A 14,907-nucleotide genomic window follows, 5' to 3' on the forward strand; every position below is an offset into this window, starting at 1 on the left:
ATCATACTGTAGTCAGTTTTCCATTGTTGCTTGTAACGTTCTTTATTAATTCATGACATTTATATTGCATCTTCCCATTAATTAAAATGAAGGGAGGGGATGAAGTTATCACAAAAGCTGTCTTGTAGTCAGGTGCTGTAGTTGTACAGATCACCAAACCCTTCTTAATGGTTTTCCCATAGAAGAGCTAATACAGCTTGCTCATATGTAAAGACAACAAACCTTCAACGTCTTGTAAGTTTTTCTATCCCATTTCTTTCAGCCTTTTTTTTTCTTACTACAGACAATTCATTAAAAAAGGAAATGTGGAATAGTCATACCGCGTTATGAGATTTGAATGCTAATGTTAACAGTATGGTAGCCTTGAAGCATTTCAAAATGATGGAGGAATAAAAGAATTGTGATTCTTATGAATAAGTCAATTTAAAAAATAATTTGGAGGGTAACAGTATTGATTTTAAAGCAAGAGGCCAATCTGCAGAATTAATGGCAATATAATCAAAATGAAATTCAATGGGGAAAAAAGTAAGGTTCTACATTTAGGAAAGAAAAAAAATGCACAGGTATAGTATATGTGCGCTGCATTTGCATCATGACAATTTGCACTCGCACGCACATCCCCTCACACAATTTTGCTTACATGCATGCACAGGAAGCAAAAAGAGTGCCAAAATCTCACGAGGGGATGCACAAGTGTGCGATTTCAGCGGAAAATTAGCTGCCCCGAGTCTACAGAGAGGGGCGGCATACAAATCCAATAAATAAATAAATAAATAAATAAATAAATTTTTATTTCTGTGTATGCACAAAAACAAAAAATTGCCAAAATCATGTGCGAGTGTCCCTTCGTGAGATTTTGCTTTTGCAAAATCTCGCAAAATGAATTTTTTTTTTAAAAAAAAAAAGAAAGATGGTGCCATGCAGCGGACTGGCAAAGACAACATTGGAGCCATCGCATGCGAATTGCACAATCCGCTGGGCACTCCCTGAATAGAACTCCAGGATGCACTGGTAGGAACCCACAATCATTTGAGACTCTAGAAAGAGTGCAGAGAACAGCAATAAAAAATGATTAGAGGACTGGAGGCTAAAATGTATGAAGAACGGTTGCAGGAACTGGCTATGTCTAGTTTAATGAAAAGGACCAGAGGAGACTTGATAGCAGTGTTCCAATATCTCAGGGGTTGCCACAAAGAAGAGAGAGTCTAGCTATTCTCCAAAGCATCTGAAGGTAGAACAAGAAGCAATAAGTGGAAACTGAACAAGGAGAGAAGTAACTTAGAACTAAGGAGAAATTTCCTGACAGTTAGAACAATTGATCAGTGGAACAGCTTGCCTCCAGACGTTGTGAATGCTCCAACACTGAAAGTTTTAAAAAAGATGTTGGATAACTATTTTTCTGAAGTGGTGTAGGGTTTCCTGCCTAAGCAGAAGGTTGGACTAGAAGAACTCCAAGGTCCCTTCCAACTCATTATTATAACCCATCAATTTTGCAAATCCATCCTTAGCTGATACTTAGCTGATACTATTTGACAGCTCCCAAGAGAAGGAATATCTTCTGAAGGACTCAGGAGAAACCAATCATATCCCTAGCATGGATTCCATTTTCTGAGTCATCTCTGAATCTAATCATCATCAGAATCATCATTCTGGTGTTTGGTGCTTTGATTTTTACGCATAGTTGGGATTTTCTGTGTTACCTCCATCCTTTTTTTTTCACTCCCTTCTTTCATATTTCCCAGTCTACTAATGAATTTCTGATTAAGTTCTGACATTTGGCATAGTTTCTCTCCAGTTTAGTATGATTTCAGTTATGTAGAGCAGAGGGATTTGTTTTTTTTCATTCCGAACTAGGAAGCAGAATGAGTCTTACTGTGGAAAGGTCATTTAATATGGGTTTATGCCTTCCAAACTTCCCACGAAGGCATCATTACACATTAGAGAAAGCCCTAGAGATTCAGGGAATGAAAGCTCACAGTCAGGAAATGTCTCTTGTTTTTTATCTTGCTGTGTATCAGAGATGTACTGTGTACAACCCCAACCTTCCATTAATTGGAACCAGCCATCAAACTGAAATCTGCAGTGTGCCTGAAGAGGGAAATTACTCAATACTGAAAGAAAAATAAGATGCATTGAATGTAAAGTAATTTAAAACTTAAATTAAAAGAAATTGAAATTATTTTTTTCTCATGATTCTACCTACATTTTGTACTCCGGGTCACTGAAAAAACTAAGAATGAACTTCAGTTTGAGAGAGGGGAAAAACATATAAACCAAGCACATTCTTATATAATCCATTAAGTTTATTTTTGGCTGTTTCTTCCCTCCCACCTTGCTTTGATTAATTCAAATGCAGAGAAATGGCATTTAAACATTAAAAGCATTTTCATATTGAAGAGACAGAAAGTAACCAATTTTAAAATTAAAACACTTTTTTTCTCAGAAGAATAATTTAAACATTTAAAAATTCATTCCTGCGCCAAAAAAAGCATGGATACTGTAGATGAAGAGGGGATGCATGCTCAGGTCAAAAAGTATGGTTATGTGGTTTTAAACTAGATAATGGAGAAAGGGAAGAGACACAAACAGAAAAGGAATCCTGAAGAAAACTACTGGATTTTTGACTCCACACGGAGTGAAATTCAGCAGGTTTGGACAGGTTCTATAGAACTGATGGTGGTGATTATGTGCAGTTCAGAGAATCAATAAATTGTACCACTGACTGGTCCTATCCCATTCCATCCTACCCCTCCCACCAATGAAGGGCTACCAAAAATTTTACTACCACACTGTGGGCGTGGCTCATGCAGGATGCTCTGCATTTTCTTTCAACTTCTTTCAGTGCAAATTGGGTGCGTCTCCATTTTTGCTACCCCACTGCTTGTCCCCCCCATCCGGGCAGCAGCCCACCCCTGCCTCTCACTCAGCCCTTCTCTCCTCCTTCTTGAGCTTATACACACAGAGCAAACATGACAAGGAGGCGAGAAGCAGCCAGGTTGAATGCTAGAAAACTTGACCAAACTTTTCTGTTGGTTCTGTGAGCATGGCATAGTGGGTGTGCCTTGACCACACCCACCAAGCCATAGCCACAGAACTGGTAGGGGACAAATTTGAATGTCACCCCCCCCCCCCCCCGATAGAATGAAATTGTGTTCTCTATTACTGGTCCACATCCTGGTGACTCTAGTTGTAGGGCAGTTCAGGTTCCAGAATTCCTGGGCAGCATCGCCTCAGCATGCTATGAACAATTCTTGAACCATCTCTGGAAGTCTTCAAACTGAGAAAGTATGGCCAGTACTAAAAGCTACATTTTAATCTATTTAATATACAAGTTACAGCATTGGTGCTTTTTAGTATGTTATACAAGTTTATCTAACCCAACTTACTCCAAATGTCCTGCTGTGTTACTTCATTATAGTGGATGTGTTTCTGGGAGAGGTAAGCAATGAAAAAGTGACTTATGACCATTTTCCTCACTTATGACTATTACAACATCCCCATGGTAACAAAATTCAGACACTTGGCAACTGGCATGTATTTATGAACGTTGCCGTGTGCTGGATCACTTGAATCACCTTTTGAGACCTTTGGACAAGCGAAAACAATGAGGAAAGCCAATTCATTGAACAACATAAACTATCCTACTTTAGACATATTATATGAAGACTTACCTCCCTAGAGAAATTAAAGTAGAGGGGCCCATCGACAAAGGCAATGAGTGCTCCATTAGAAGACTTTAAAGACCAGATTACAGAAAGGTCATGATGAAGAAAACCTATATGGTCATTAGCACTGATTTGATAGCACACAATCACTGTACATTTAGAATTTTGGTGTGCCATAAATAAGAAGCAAATAAGAAGCAAATGATTATGGAATTTCTTCCTTCTCCAATTTTGAAATCCTATCATAAACCTAGCAAAATTATATTTCCCTAAAGAGCTGCCAAGGTATCTTTGTTTGGTAGAACTTCCAACTAGCTGTCACTGGAAATTCTTGGTTCACATCGGCAGTGTGCCAGCATTATGATAAGGTCAAATTTAACAATTGGACTTGACCATATGGAAAGAGATTTTGTATCTAGATTCTACATCATCTGGAATAGACTCAGAAAAATAAAGAAACCTCTGCTGAAGAAGTTGCTCAGATCAAATCCCAATAGTTTTTTTATTACAGGATTTTTCGTTTTGATGAAAAAGGTCATGGATAAATGCTAAAATCATTTAAATTTTCCCCCGTTCCATGGAAAACTCACTGCCATCCATCTTTTCCATGTTACAGTATAGTTACAAGTATAACATTTTGACTGGTTCGTCTATTGCTAATAGCACATAATTTATTTCTTATGTAAAACAGAACAGAAACTTTTGCGTACTTTTACAAATGTTAGCGACACCTTTCCTGTGCAATGGGTGGGAAGAATTAGTAACTGAATATATTTTTGCACTACTCTACGACGTAGCTGTAAAATTGAAGCTGCGGAAAGTGAAAATGACTTTCACAGTAAATTAATCAAGCTAATTCCACATTAGGATTGATAGGATATTCTCTGCTGCAGGAAGGAAAAGGATCTTCAGAGGAAATATTGAGTTTGGTTTTTTAATGTTTTGGTTCACTCAATAAATAACTTTATGGAAGTATATTATAAACCCTAGCATTACTGAGTCAGGGCTCAGGGTTTTCCAAGCTAAATAGAATTTGATATTATCCTGGAGAAAGAAAATCTATCCAGCTTTCTAAAGTTTTGGTTGTACATAATTCTTTAATGGATTTCATCACTGTAAAAGCTGTTCTTCCACATATGTTCTTAATTCTCTTTCCCTATAATCAGACTTTGCAAACAATCTCTTATCTGCCTATTATTCTTTCAGAAAATGAGGTTGCTGAGGTTGCTCATTTGGACAACACTCTACTTTTGAAAGTTGGGAGGGGTTGGGGGGGGGCACAATTTCCACCCTGTGAAAATCAGCAGGCAGAAGAATGCATTCACCATGTTCCTGTCGAACTGATTAGAAGTATGCATACAAGTACTTCCGTGGCAACAACAACAACAAAATATCCATGGTAGAGTAAGAACACAATGTTTGCCATCCATTATTCATCCAAGCTGACAGGCAGCCTCTTGAGATCAACACTGACAAGGAGGTCAAGGGAGAACTGGCACCTCAGATTTAACAGCTTCTTGCAACTATGAGCTTCTCAGCAGGCCAAATTGCCATCATTCTGCTGCTGAGCTCTGGGGCGTCCCAGCTTATGGGAAGATTTATTAGGTGGGTAAACATTTTTGTTCATCCCAACAGGCAGCACTGATCACTTAGCAGACTGGGATGGATTTAGCCTCCCTCTGCTAACATAATGATTTGGCTATCAAGCGACTTCCCTGCTTAAACAGTTGGAAGCTAATATCAACACATTCACTTTGTCTGAAGCCAGATAGAGGAGGAAGCTAAGCATGCATGTTGCAATACAGTTTGATGTCTCAGAGGGTTCATCTCTAGAGAAAATGAAGAAATGTCTATATTTCAGTTTCTGTCAGAGACCCCTGTATAGTGGGGGAGTGAAAATAAAATAAAGCAAACTGCTCTCACTTCACAAAATTTTGGATGGTGAATGATGTTCTTTACAAAGAAGGAAGCTACTTGTACATCATAGATAGAGATCAATTCAGAAGCTTCAGTTTTCAATAAAGTTTGCCAATTTGGACTGTGAATATGCTCGCTTCGTGGCAGTCGGCCCCCTGAAGTACTAAAATAAACAAATTAAAATCTAATGTGTTTTTGGGTGGTGGCAGATTTCAGGAGAAAGTGTCCTGGTTCAAACTCCATATCTCCACCACTAGGCTTTCTTGGTCTTGACTCTATTAATCAAATAGAACTTTGCTACATTCTGGAGATCTCATAGGGCAGTGATGTTGAACCTTTTTTTCCTCAGGTGCCAAAAGCGTGTGGGCATGCACTATGGCGCATCTGTGAGTGCCCACACCCATAATTCAATGCCTGGAGAGGGCGAAAAAGCTTCCCCCGTCCCCTGGAGGTCCTCTGGAGGCCAGAAATGGCCTGTTTCCTAACTTCTGGTGGGCCCAGTGGGCTCATGTTTTGCCCTCCCCAGTCTCCAAAGGCATCCCTGGAGCCAGGAGAGGGTAAAAACGCCCTCCCCCATCCCTCCAGAGGCTCTCTGGAAGCCAAAAATTCCCTCCTAGGGGCCCCTGTGTGACCCAAAAATCAGCTGGCCAGCATACACATGCATGTTGGAGCTGAGCTAGGACAATGGCTTGTGTGCCAGCAGATATGGCTCTACGTGCCACCTGTGGCACCCGTGCCATAGGTTCGCCATCACTGTCATAGGGAAATTCTGCAATATATATATATTAAAAATCAGCAGGTTTGATTTCTGTGCAGCAGGTAAGAAGTGGGTATTTAAATTTTGTGTTCTAAATACAACAAAGGGGACAATGAAAATAAGACATGAGGATAAGATATGAGCACAATCTGCTGCAGCATCTGGCACCCCATTGATTGTCAGGGTTGATTACATATAATTTTATAATTTCACTATGATGGATGATCTATTTTTCAAGGGAGAAATCATGTGGCTTGCCTCTGTACGGAAACTGTTTATTCTGTCATCATGATACAATGAATGATGCCCTGTTTCTGGCTTTTCCCAGCCTTGAAATTATGCCCTATCATTTATTTAAGTATATAAGCTGGTTGTCATAACAAGATTTGTAGTAAGAGTACTTTTTTTTTAAAAAAATTGATTCTCTTTGTATAATTGCTCTCTTAGCAATTTTTAAATTTGTCTTTTCCAAAAGACTGAGGTGCAAGATGAAATCATACATGGTATATATATTTATTATTATATTTCAACTCATCTAGACATGAAACTTTTACATTATTATTATTATTATTATTATTATTATTATTATTATTATTATCAGTACAACACAGCAAATGAGATCACTATGCTATGCCACTATGGATTTCGTATTTCATCAACAGTCGGGCGCTTCCCAAGCACCTAGGACTGCATGATGTAGCGGCGAATTATGTTTGCCAATCCCAGTAAAGTGGCCTTTTGCAATTGACAGATGGAGATTTTGTCAATTCCGATGGTTTTCAAATGTCCGCTGAGATCCTTTGGTACTGCGCCCAGCATGCCAAGTACCACTGGGACCACTTTCACTGGCTTATGCCAGAGTCGTTGCAGCTCGATTTTTAGATCTACGTATTTCTCTAATTTCTCTAGCTGCTTCTCCTCAATTCTGCTGTCTCCTGGGGTTGCGATGTCGATTATCCATACTTTCTTTTTCTCCACGATCACAATGTCTGGTGCGTTATGCTTCAGAATTCAGTCATTCTGAAGTCGGAAGTCCCACAGTAGTTTTGCTTGCTCATTTTCGATTATTATTATTATTATTATTATTATTATTATTATTATTATTATTTAGATTTGTATGCCGCCCCTCTCTGAAGACTCAGAGCAGCTCACAACAATAAAACAGTACAAATCCAATAGTTAAAAACAATTACAGCTGAAGTCTTTCTCCTAGCAATCTACTGCATTGAGCATAATTATTGTACAAATACTGTTTTGTTATTGTTTTAACAATTCAATTGTGTTCATCTCTTGGTGACTTTATAGGCAAGCATTCTCCATGTTACTTGGTGTGAAGTACAACTTTTTTCCGTTGTTGGATGTTTAGCTTTTGTTAGTTTCAATATTATCAAGCCAGCGTGTTCTTTGCTTGCCCCCTTCTCCTTGTTCCATTAACTATTCCTAGGGTCATTGACTTCCCCAATGAATTTGCACGCATGACATAGCCAAAGTAAATCATACGTAATTTGTGATTTGGCCTTCTAATGATGTGTCTGGTTTTGCACAATTCAGCACCTCTTGGTTACTCAAGCTGTCCATGATATATGAAACAATTTATGCCAGCATTACAGTACAAAGATGTCAATTCTTTGATCAGATATTCTTGATGTCCAACTCTTCAAATACTGTGATAATTATATAATTATACTTGTAACAATATATTTAAAAATATTTAACAATGGGGTGATCATCATGTCTGGAAATGGCTACTATTGTGAAGAACTGGTGTGCAATTTGAACTTTTTCAAATTCAAAATTTCCTGTGCTCCAAAGAGTTGTTTTACATTTGAAAAGGGGCTTATGGATTTTGAATACAGACTAGCTGTAAAAAAAATAAACTGTTTTAGAGAGCGGTGTGCACAGAAGGGGTTTAGAAAGTCATATTGCCATATCTCTTTACTTGTGAAATACGTACATCTATTAAACCCTGTTCTGGATTGAATTTACAGTTCTACAGTGTCATAAACTGCTGTGGTAGCATTTCCATGGCAGTTGTTCTCCATCCCAAATACTTACCTGTTTATAGCAATTTTCTATTGCTAAACATTAAGCCAAATTGGAACCAATGGGAGTCATGCCTGACATTATAGAACTGTAATCTGAAAGTGATGGATTCTTGATTAAATTGTCTCTCTGCATTTTCTTCCATGCGATAAAAAGAATCCCTTGAGTCTTTATTCAGCAGTTTTCTTGGCAGCGTTAAGGGAGTCATTTGCTGCTGTTTTCTTCTAAGATGTTTCCCAACTTCCCAGGCTATCAGAGAAACCATCCAGGAACCGAACCAGAACCTTCTGCCCTCTCTTCCAAGCAAGTAAAGGGAGGTCCTTTTGCTGAAAGGGCCTCCCTTTACTTGCTTGGAAGATAGGGCAGAAGCATTGCCAGTTCTATAGTGTAATGGTTAGTACTCTGGATTTTGAATCTAGCGATCCATGTTCAAATCTCAGTGGAACCTCCTTTTTTAATTTTTTTAATTTTTTAATTTTAATTTTTTTATTTATTATTTTTTAATTATTATTTATATTATTATTATTATCATCATTATTTATTAATTATAAATTATAAATTTATTAATTATTTCCATGTGCACATCAGGAAGGTTCCCTTTTGCCCCCAAAGAGCTGGAGGGTCCTTTTAATGCTTTCTTTTTCCCCCACTAACAAAGCATTAAAAGGACCCAAACCCCTTTTATTATATAAAGAAGCATGATGATGATGATGATGATACTACTACTACTACTACTACTACTACTACTAATAATAATAATAATAATAATAATAAAATAAATAAATAAAAATTTAAAAAAATTAAAAGGGAGGTTCCATCGAGATTTGAACCCGGATCGCTGGATTCAAAGTCCAGAGTGCTAATAGAACCAGTGATGCTTCTGCCCTTTCTTCCAAGCAAGTAAATGGAGGTCAGGGAGACATATACGTGACATCAAAGCTCCGCCCCCGGAATTCCATCGTGGAGTTTCCCAGCTCCTTTTGCTTGCAGCGTGGCAAGCAAAAGGAGGTGGGGAATGCCACGATGGGATTCCCCACTCTCCTCCCAGGTGGCGTCACTTCACGGTGTTTGAGCGAACGTCGAACCCGAACCTGAACTTTGCCCGAATTTTTAAAAGATTTCGGGTTCGGGTTCGGTGTCATGAATGGCACAAAATTCGGTACAAACCCAAATTGCGCAAGTTCGGTTCGCCCAACACTAATAATGACCAATTGGACTTTTACTTCCCTGTTTCTACATTCAGCCCAATATTTTAAATTCTCTTTGATGTGAGGTATACTATGCATTGTCAGGTACACAAAGGAACATTTCTCATGTATAGCTTAGAGAATCTATCTTGGCTTATATTGTATTAATTATTGAAATGTTTGACATTGATTTACATGTTGTCTAATACTTTCATCTCGTTAGCCACAGCTTTTAGAAATAAAAAAATGGCAATTTTCTAGAATCTTTGCAAAATATAGTAATTTTCCAATGTTACAGACACAAAATATACCATATCAACTTTGGGACTCCAGTTACATGCTAGATGGCAGCAGAGGGTAGAATTTTATACACCTCCTTTGTTTTTACCTAGTACGTAATTGTTCAGATTTTATCAGCCCAGATGTGGTATCCCTATTGCCATTCTCAACTTGTGGTCTATCACATCTGCCAGGTGATCCACCTGATCCTCCACATATTTTCACTAGTCAACTCACCAGGCTGGAAATCTCCCATTAACACAGCCCTAGGCTCTTCATGTTTACTGCAAGTTAGCTGGTTCATGAGCATGGGTCACCAGTTGAAAACTGATCGAAGTGTCAAATGATAATACAGAAGGAACAGGTCTCAAGTGCAGTTACTGTGAGATCACATCTGTGCTGTGCTAAATGGAATTGTGATTTTGCCCAAGGAACCCAAAAAGAAAAATCCAGCAATGATTACCTAAAAGTGAAATTTCATTGGGCTAGAGATCCAAGTTTCCTAATTGCCAGTCTTTAGAGATCTGTAGGAATCAACGTTTTATAAGGTGAAGTTTATGACAAACGTTGTTGTGGAGTGGACACAAAAAATAACTCAAGAAGGATATATTTAATTTAAAAATGCTATGACTATGCATTGAATTGCATGTGGAAGGGACACACAATCGCCACTACATTTATTACTTCTTTTGCAGAATAGAATATGGAATAGAATAGAATAATAGAATAGAATAGAATAGAATAGTTCCCATGGTTTTAATTTTTTTTAAAAAAAGTAGGAGGGAGATTTTGTTCAACTGCGTGTTCTACACATTTGCCAAATGTTTGTTTTTTGTCTGCAGCTGTAGAAAGTATGGGAACCATTGACCTAAAGACACCATTATTATAGTTTTATGTTTAATGCAATAAAAATCTACTTAGAAATAAGCAACACTGAATTCACTGGGTCATAAGCTACATTCATATTGTTTATTGTTCGTTGCTCCTACTGGTCACAGTTCAAAACCAGAACATAAAAAAGATACACATATCAAACACAATTACCCAATTAACTTAAGATCATGAAATTACGAGAACCACAGAACAAAGAATTTATCTAAGCATAAATGGATCATTTTTGTAGCAGCCGCTACATGCATATATGTCCTTTTTAACTTGAGAAAAGACTTCAAAGCAACTCATGAAAACAATAAAATCAATTAAATACGTGAAGGCAGGAGAGAGCATTAACGGCAAAATAAACAAACTCTCAAAAGAACAAAATGTAATCCTGTTCTTCGGTGGTACTTAATTCTAAGTGCATGGGGATTGGATTCCACTATCACAATTTTACCCATTTGGGGAACCTTGCAACACTATCCAGATTTAAGATTGAATTTAAGATTTCAAGCTGAAGCACATATTTCATTAACTCTTTCAGGGGGGGAAATGTTTCCTAGCTTCATTACCAAAAGTTTTTCCTCACTAATGTACCAGCTAGAAAGTTCAATACTGTACTGTGATCTCCTTCATTTTAATCAATTTCTCTGGCCAGAGCTTCATCAGAAACAAGTCTGTTTAATGCATTAGTTATAGGAACAGAAATCTTTCACACTTTCAATTTAGCATACAATAGAATAAAATAGGATAGGATAGGATAGGATAGGATGGGATGGGATGGGATAGAATGGAATGGAATGGAATAGAATAGAATGGAATAGAATAACAAAGTTGGATAGGATCTTGGAGGTCTTCTAGTCCAACTCCCTGCTCAGGCAGGAAAGCCTATACCCATGATGGCAAACCTATGGAACGCGTGCCAGAAGTGGCATGCAGAACCATATCGGTGGGCACATAAACTTAGGTTCGGCATGCACGTGGGTGATTTTGGGGCCTTCTGGGCCAACTGGGAGTTGGGAAACAGGCTGTTTCCAGCCTCTAGAGAAGGTGGGGAAGGCCATTTTCACCCTCCCCAGACTCCTAGAAAGGCTCTGAAGCCTGGGGAGAGCAAAAAACAAGTGTGCCATCGCATGCCAGTACTGGGGGTGCATGTGTGCATGTGGTGCATTGGATTATGGGTGTGGGCACACACTCACGCTCCTCCCTTTTGGCATGTGAACCAAAAAAGGTTCACCATCACTGGCCTATACCATTTCAGACGAATATCTTTTGTCTGATTGTTGTCCAATCTCTCCTTTAAAACTTCCAGTGTTTTAAAGTGATTGATTAATTAATTGATTAATTAATTAATTGATTGATTAATCTTGCTTTCACAAGGCATGTTGGAAGGTACATTCCATGTATTTTTTTAAAAATCCCAAATCCCAAATGAATGCACAAGTGATGCTTTAGAGATTCATAAGAAAACTGACCCATTTTACCCCTGACTTCAGAAACAGCTTGCTTATTTATTTGTTTGTTTGTTTGTTTGTTTGTTTGTTTGTTCGTTCGTTCGTTCGTTCATTCATTCATTCATTCATTCATTCTCACTGTTCAAGAACAAGCACTACAAATTAATGCCATGAAAGTGAAGTTACAAAAATCCCCTGATAATACAAACTGCTGACTTTGCAACAACAAAGTTGAAACTGTTTCACACTTAATATGTGAGTGCAGCAAAATCATGCAAACTGATTACAAACCTAGACATGATCGGCTTTACTTGGAATTGCTTCCATCCTGTGATGATATCTGTAACACTGTCAAACATTCTGATTTGCCTATTCCAGGTCCTTGGTAGAAACTTGATAGGTAGACAAAAATGCCAAACCCAGTCTGAACATCTGGCTGATTGTGTAATTATCAATAATAATAGTAATTAATAAATTTGTTGTCAAGGCAGACAGCAAACCAACTTCCCATGTTTAAAATGGCAGGTGAAGGGACTATGGCAGGAGTAAGCAATTAGTTTTATCAAGAGAAACCAGGATGCCACCGTGCCCATGCCCATCATCCCAATGACATCCCAACCACACAGACCTGCCCAAACCACCCTATCCACATTGCCCCACTGCCAATACCGTTCCCAGATAATGCAGCCCTGCCCCTTGATGGTGACTCTGCCCCTCCCACCAATGCCACCAGTGCTGCGGGCCAGATAGTAACACCTGAAGAGTTGCATGTGTCTTGTGGGCTGTAAAAGTCCAGGGTTTGAACTAGGGGAAGAATAAACAATTTAAAAAACAATGAACCCATATTATTGGTATTCCACTACATATTCCAGTGCTGGGGGTGGAGGTTAATTCAATGGAACTAATTGATAGCCTATTATCCATACTTTTAACTGTGAAGTGGCAATAATAATGGCAATAATAGGATAATTCAGTAATCGCCAACCTGAATGTTCTCCCAGGATGTGGATTTTGATTCCAAGATTATCTTATAAATCCTCAACAAAAATATGACAGGAGGTTAACTTTACCCATGGAAGATATCAAAGTGGGTGAGATTTAAAATAGCTGTTTCTAAAACATTGGCTAGATATTTAAAACATTCATATTTAATCAGATTAAGAATCCTGATAATATAGTTGTTATGACCAGAAGGTTCCACAAGATTCTGTAACTGGGTAAAGTTTTAAAGTATAGTTGTTAAGCAGAAATGGCTGTGTTAAAGTAGAAGTGTTTACCTCCTTTTCATTGGCTGCTGCGGTTTGCCGCCAATCTTGTAGAGCTGTCAGGCGTCGCTTGTTGCCGGGCAAAACTGTATAAAAGGAAAGTGCCACCGGGCTTACGCGCTTCTCTCTAGCTCGCGTCTGAGTGAAAGTGTATCCGCGTCTAGTTAGTCTCCTGCTGAGAATAAACATTTAAAGTTAGCAACCGTGTTTCTTGGTTATTTCACTGGCGACGAGGGTCTTGAGGAGATTTTTTTTAACAGAAAAAAATCGTTATGGCGACCCCTTCGATTATTTAGCCACCCGAGTTATTTGACCCAGAGAGGTCAACTTGGACAGCCTATATGGCTAAATTTGAAATTTTCCTTGAATCCGCTGGCATGAAAGATGCTGACAACGGCCGCAAAAGGGCTTTATTTCTTAACTATTTTGGCACTCAAATTTTTGATTTGGCAGGGACTTTAACTGACCCAGAACCTGCAAATTTGGTTCCATGGGAAACTTTGATGGAGAAGTTGGCCGCTCATTTTAAGCCAACGAAACCTGCCAGGGTTTTCAGGCATCAGTTCTCCCGAATGGCTCAGGCTGAAGGGGAGACCATTAATCAGTTTGCCACTCGCCTCAGGACTATTTTAGCCAAGTGTCAGTTTGACAATCCTGAGGCTAGGTTAACTGATGCCATAATATTTGGCATGAGGAATGTTTCTATCTGGAATAAACTGCTGGCAGCTGACGACTCGTTCCTTCAAGATGTAATTAAGGCAGCGCAAACCGCGGAAGTCGCTGAAGCCACTGCAGCTGACCTTAAGTCAAACGACAAGCTGACCACAGTTTTTAAAATCGCCGAGGCTCCTCGAGCCCCCACCAATCCTCAACCTGAGTACAACACATCTGGATTCGACCCATATGAAGACTACTGCTGCCAGCTGCGAGGACCGCCTGCCAGACAACATCGTCCATCTTTCCAAGCCTGTGCCGGATGCCGGGGTCAGCATGCCCGTTCTAGATGTCCATTTAAGGATGCTTTCTGCCGCTGCTGCGACAAAGGAGGCCACATTGCCGCCGTCTGCCGAGCCATCCTACCCGATGACATCCCCTTCAATCAAGACCTGCTGCCCACGTTCCCATCTCAACGAGGATACCGGCCATTCAGACAACAAGGACGGGGGAACCGGAGACCATGGAACAACCGAGGTAACCGCACATCCACGGACAATAAAATTATTGTTCCCCTCATGTTAAACCATCAACCATGTCACATGGAGCTGGACACAGGCTCTAAATTTACTTTAATGCCGTGGCATAAACTGAGACTCTATGTGCCTTCACTGTCCCTGGACTCTTTAACACCACTGGACATTGCCATCAAGGACTTCCAGGGGCATCCAATCCGGGTTTTGGGAAGCACTAGGGTGCCTATAACTTTTAGAAATGTACATTGTATGTTACCTATTCTAGTTATTGAGG

At 39.2% G+C, this 14,907-nt stretch overlaps 1 long non-coding RNA gene across 2 annotated transcripts in view; it reads left to right on the forward strand.

Annotated features, from left to right (window-relative positions):
* Positions 1-5,118: 5,118 nt before the first annotated feature.
* The window catches only part of LOC139156688 (uncharacterized), a 150,751-nt gene continuing 140,962 nt past the window's right edge, over positions 5,119-14,907 (forward strand). For both annotated transcript variants that reach the window (XR_011557366.1, XR_011557367.1), the window contains exon 1: positions 5,119-5,270. This is a non-coding gene — a long non-coding RNA (uncharacterized lncRNA). The remainder of the gene's footprint in view (positions 5,271-14,907) is intronic.

The sequence above is a fragment of the Erythrolamprus reginae genome, chromosome 1 (assembly GCF_031021105.1).
Source record: "Erythrolamprus reginae isolate rEryReg1 chromosome 1, rEryReg1.hap1, whole genome shotgun sequence".
Classification (NCBI taxonomy): domain Eukaryota; kingdom Metazoa; phylum Chordata; class Lepidosauria; order Squamata; family Dipsadidae; genus Erythrolamprus; species Erythrolamprus reginae.